Consider the following 6,000-nt stretch of genomic DNA (forward strand, 5'->3'; position numbering starts at 1 on the left):
ATAAAAATAAATGTGAGATCCATTTATTGGGACATGCAGAGGACCTCTTGTCCTATTTGAGGGTAACTTTTGAGGTGCCTCAGTAGACTTAAATGGATGAAAATGCTTGTATTCTAGAATTAGAAGCCAGTGTCGCTTCTTCCCTTCATTACTAGATTCAATAATATTTCCAATATTAATGCAATGGAGCTTTGGAGGGACTTGGTATCTTGGGCTTTGTTTGTCCTTTCCCTAAAAATGTAAGGGGAGGAGGGAAGGAATCTGCTCCTCCCCTACATTGGAATGATTTGGATTGGATTCAAACTCAAGGAGAAAAGTCCATGGAAATTACTTGTTCAGAAAGTGTGTGTGTGTGTGTGTGTGTGTGTGTGTGTGTGTGTGTGTGTGTAAGGGGAACCGGGGAACCATCTTGACAGCCCCAGCAAAAACTTTTGATGACTATATTAGAGTTCTTTAGAGGAACAGAACGGATAGAATGAGTCTGTCTTTCTGTCTATCCATCTAAAGGATGGTGTGTGTGTGGAGGGGGAGAGGGCAAAGATCAAGAGCTTCCTTCTCTGTCCTTTGTATAGGTTGCTAGCAGAAGGTGGACCAGATTAAAGGTGGATCTTCTGACCTCAAAGGATCCCAATTAAAAGTGGACCTTCTCACTTCAAATGATTTAGTTAGGAAAAAAATCCCTCACAGGTGTATTCAGCCACTTTGGTTTTTAGTTAATTCCAGATGTAATCAGGTTGACAAACAAGAATAGTCATTATAATGACATTAGACTCTCACAAATAATTCAGGATAATTTCTCTTTCTCAAGATACTTAAGACAGTTCCATTTGTAAATTCCTGTGTGCCCATGTGAGGTAATGTGCGTACATGCTTATATGGGTTAATATAGTCTTCAGAAGAGAAAAGGGACATCATTATGCCCACCATAGGGAAGTCGTCTTATACAGACATGCTTAGGTCGCACTGGCCATAGATGACACATCTACTTCTTAGCTGTAGGAAAGGCAATAGCTAGCATTTTGCCATCTATGGGAGGGTGGCAGTGGCAGGATCTGCTGCACCAAAAGAGTGTGAAATAGCAACAGTCAATACAGAGGTCAGCTTGAGTGAAACTCATCCGTTCCAGGGGCATCCTCTCAAGGTGAGTTTTCACAGGCGCAATCTGAGGGCAGAGATTTGGATTTGAGCAAAATCTCAATGTCCAAGGAACACTCAGGAAAAAAGAACCTTGGCAGAAAGCTTATTGGGAGTGCTTGAAAGGAGAGATGGATTTCCGTGGTAGGTAAGGAGAAAGAAAGGCTGAGTATTTCTTTCAAATAGGAAGGAAGACGACATTTCAAAGGATTCTTAGTGAGAGGAGATCTTTAGGGTTCATGTGTGAGACCATTTTACTCATCCCTTTTCCAGGTACCCTATTAGCAATCCATGGATGAGGATGCCCGACAGTTCAGCAGTAGGGGTGAGTCCTCAGTGTAGCCATATGAGTTCTGTTTCCATCGTCACTGTGATTAACCCACAGACCTCTTAGTTACCCTGATCTGAGCCACTCACTGAAAGGTATCTTGATGGCAATTGGGTTAAATGAGTGAGCACAGATTGAGAAGCCTGTCGTTTTGATTAAAGATTTGGAAAATGACCTCTAAAGATGTCAGGTCCTGATCCCTGTAACCTGTGACTGTTATCCTCAAGAAGGACCAGAGACTTTGTATATGTATTAAATGTGTTGTGATATGAAGATTATCCTGGATTACCCATTGTAGTCATGTGTCTTTACCAGAGGCAAGCAGAGAGATTTGAATACACACATACACAAAAGAAGGTGTCGTTACCACAGAGGCAAAGGTTGGAGTTAGGTACCCATAAACCAAGAAACTAGAACAACCACCAGAAGCTGGTAGAGGCATAGAATTTATTCCTGAATAGTACTGCTGAAGCCTCAGTGTGATGCATAGTCCTGCCAGCTCCTTGATTTCAATCTGTGATACTGATTTTATACTTCTGGCATCCAAAATACAAGAATAAATTTTTACTAAAGTTTATCTCTTATTTTAATATATTTGTAGTAATGGAGTTAAAGCAGCCATAGGAATGCAAAATAAGTACATTCTATCTTTGCAGGCAGCTATAATGTAATTGAGAGCTAATTTAAAAATGACCAATATATGGGCTAGAGAGATATTTAGTAGTTAAGAGTGCTTACTGCTCTTTCAGTGGACCAGGGTTCAATTCCCAACACCCACCTGTGGCTTATACTTGTTTGTAACTCCAGTTCCAGGGTATCAGAATTCTCTTTTGGTCTTCATGGGGAGGCATGCATGCAAGTGGGTAAAATACCCATATACATGAACAAAAAAGGATAATTTGTATGAACACAGCCTAGGGAAAAGATGAAAATTGAGTGTTTGGAGTGATTGCTGAACTGCTAGATCACACTGTTGCTATAGCTATACTGGTGATCTAACTCTCTAAGCATATAAATAAAAAATTCTCTGATGGTGTTAGTCTGAGGTGGGCTAGCTATTAACAGTTACAGAATCTCATTCATACAAGTGGCAGATCCATTTTTGTGTTTGCTTTTGGTTTGGGGTTATTTCAAATTGAAGCATGAATCTCTGTGTCACATTAATTGGCATTTAGTTTTAAATATCTTGTTATCTTAAAATTTGTATGTGTGTGAGAGAGAGAGAGGGGAGAGAATGTGCACATGAGTACAGGTGCCTGCAGAGGCCAGAGACTTATTCCCTGGAACTGGAGATTGTAGGTAGTTGTAAAGTTTCCTTGGGTGCTGGAAAGTGAGTGAACCCGGTTCTTTGCAAGAACAGTATGCACTGGTAAACACTGAACTAGCCCATTAAGAGTTACTTTATGTGTATGTGTTTGTGTGTTTATGTGCACACGTGTGTGCAGGTGCCCTTGGAGGCCCTAGAGCAGGAATTTGTGTACAGCCTAGTGTGGATGGTAGGACCTGCATTCCAGCTCTCTGATAGAGATAAATGCTTCTAATTGCTCAGCCATCTCTTCAGCCCTGGTATCTAGTTTTAAAATGACTTGGCATGGCAGTGCACTCTTGTAATGCTACTAGTACTTGGGTCCTAAGGTAGAAGGTTGACAAATTCAAAGTCAGTTTGAGTTTTAGGCTAGCCTGTGATACATAGTAAGCCCTCACCTCAAAATAATAAACAGTTTTTAAGCGAGGTGGTAGTGGTACATGTCTTTAATCCTAACACTTGGGAGGCAGTAGTAGTACTATGAATTCAAGGCCAGCCTAAACAGGGACAGCAAAGGTTACAGAGAGAAACCCTGTCTCACAAAAACTAAACTCCAACCAAACATAAGAAGTAACAGTTTTTTAAATGGATATATGGGGGCTTGAGAGATGGCCCAGTGGTTAAGAGAAGTGCCTGCTCTTCCAGAGGACCTGGGTTCCACTTGTAACATCCACATGGTGGCTTATAAATTACATAATTCCAGTCTCAGGTCATCTGACGCCTTTTTCTGGCTTCTGGGGGCACCAGGCAGACATACATTCAAGCAAAACACCAATACATATAAAATAAGAAAAACATGATGTTTTTAAATATATATATATGTGTGTGTGTATGTATATATATGACATAGTGATATATATATATATATGTATGTATATAGTGACAAATATAAAGTCCTCATCTTTTCAGGTCAATGAAATTAATTTTTGAGAGTGTTTCACGTAGCCTAGGTTGACTTCAAATTACTGTGTAACTTAGATGACCATGAACTCCTTAGTCTTCTGATCTCCCATGTGCTGACACTAGAAGCCTCTACCGTAATACCCAGCTTCAATGGATTTTCTGAAAATCTGTTTTTACTTATATGTCTCTGTGTGTGCCTGTATGAGTTTGTATACACCTCACACATTTGGAAGCCTATGGAAGCCAGAGAAGTTGGGTTGTGAACCATTAAGCATGGCTGTTGGAAATGGACTCAGGTCATCTTCAAGAGAAGCAAGCACTGTTATCTTCTGAATCATCCTCCCAAATCCCCTCAATGGGTTTAAAACATAGAAATGCATATGTATCTATCACATAGGTAGCAACTGTACACCTTCAAACACCCTGTACTACCCGAACAGTACGAAAGAAACCACTATCATAATTATCCCCCATTAGTTTTTTCTTTTCTTGCATCTGGATTCTTCATTCATCAATGTTTTTAAGTTTATGCTAGTTACTGTATCAGTAGTTCACTCTTTAGCTGTTGTGTAGATGTACCACATTTTGTCCCTTAAGGTCTTTGGAGTGCTCATAATTTTTCCCCTTAGGACTAAAATGTCTATGGACAGCAGCTCTTTTAATTGACTTTTGGGCCATGGCTCACATATCATTATGAGTTATTGCTGTTATGTTCTCTTAGGGGAATTTCTCCAGGAAAGAAGATAGTTTTTGAATTTTTACCAGCCTGAAAATATTTATTGTCATGTATGATTGCTATTTTTGTCAAGCACAAAATTCTAAAAGTAGTGTCCTTTTGTTACCGGAATCCTTTCTTGTCTTCTAATACTTAGGATTTCTTCTTTTATTAAATTTATTGAGTTTTTCAATTTATCTTTATGTGTGTGTGGCCTGCTTATATGAGTGTGCACCACATGCACGCTTGGTGCCTGTGGAGGTCAGAAGATGGTATCAGATCCCCTGGAAGTGGAGTTACAGGAGATTGTGGGCCACCATGTGGAGACTAGCACTTGAACCCAGGTCCTCTGGAATAGCAGCCAGTGAACTTGACCACTGACCTACCTCTTCAGCCCCATGATTTCATGCTGTGTTTATTCTCCATTTTTCTGTAAGGGCTTTTGGTTGAACTTATCGTTATTTGTGGCATATGAACATTATAAAGCAATGGTATGTCTTTAATTCTGATTAGATATTGGCAGTCTCTTAGGACTAAGAAGTTGCACACCTAAGTAAATAGTGCAATAACACTGACAACACATTGATAAGTTATTATAATCTGTCTGACTTGTTTGCGATGAGAACATATAGAATATATAGGGGAAATTGATGGTGTAACCTCCAGCCCTTTTCAAATGTTTTAAAAATCACATACATTGATTCTGAAGAATATGCTGAGGAATATATGATATCTGTATGGGTTTTCAGGGTTGGTGATTTTCTGAAAGTCTATGATGAAGAAAGCTATGTTATTTACAGCATTTGCATGAAAGTTGATTATCCATTGCAGCCATTTTATCAAACAGTGGACATCAGATCAGACCCTTAGTCCCATTAGGTTTGTTTCTGATGTAAAACAAAGGGACATGTAGAAAAAGCTGCTTGTCTGTGACTGAAGGAAGCCATGTGGGAGTCTTCATGCATTTAGGTAATGTATTTGTTCATGGACCCCAAATCACTTTAGCTTTTCTCCACCTTTATGATTTAATCTCTTGGTGCGGGAAGTCCTTCTGTATATTTGTTGCTTTTATTGGTTAATAAAGAAGCTGATTTCGGCAAATGGCTTAACAGAATATAGCCAGGCTAAAACAAGTCTGTCTGCTGCCTGCCTATCTATCTATCTGTCTATCTATCTATCTATCTATCTATCTATCTATCTATCTATCTATCTATCTATCTATCTATCTATTCTATTCTATTCTATCCCCACCATATATATGCTTAAAACATGAATATGAGAGAGAGAAGGGGGATAGGGCACTCTAGCTCTGAATTGACCCTCTCGAGCTTGACAGTTTCTAAGTCAGCGGTGAATCTGGGGGTTCCTTTGCTCTTAGGCACGGATCAAAGCCAGATCTTTCAGATCTTTTCAGCATGTTTATAATCTCTCTCCAGCACCTGCCTCTGAGAATTTTACCTTAGTCTGAGATCAGAGCCATCAGTTTCCAAGCAGAAGAAAACCTGAACTTTTAGTATGAACTATTTGTTTCTTCTTTGGCTTTAACTTAAACAACAATACTATGTGTGTGTGTGTGTGTGTGTGTGTGTGTGTGTGTGTGTGTGTGTGTGTGTG

The sequence above is a fragment of the Microtus ochrogaster genome, linkage group LG4 (genome assembly GCF_000317375.1).
Source record: "Microtus ochrogaster isolate Prairie Vole_2 linkage group LG4, MicOch1.0, whole genome shotgun sequence".
Classification (NCBI taxonomy): Eukaryota; Metazoa; Chordata; class Mammalia; order Rodentia; family Cricetidae; genus Microtus; species Microtus ochrogaster.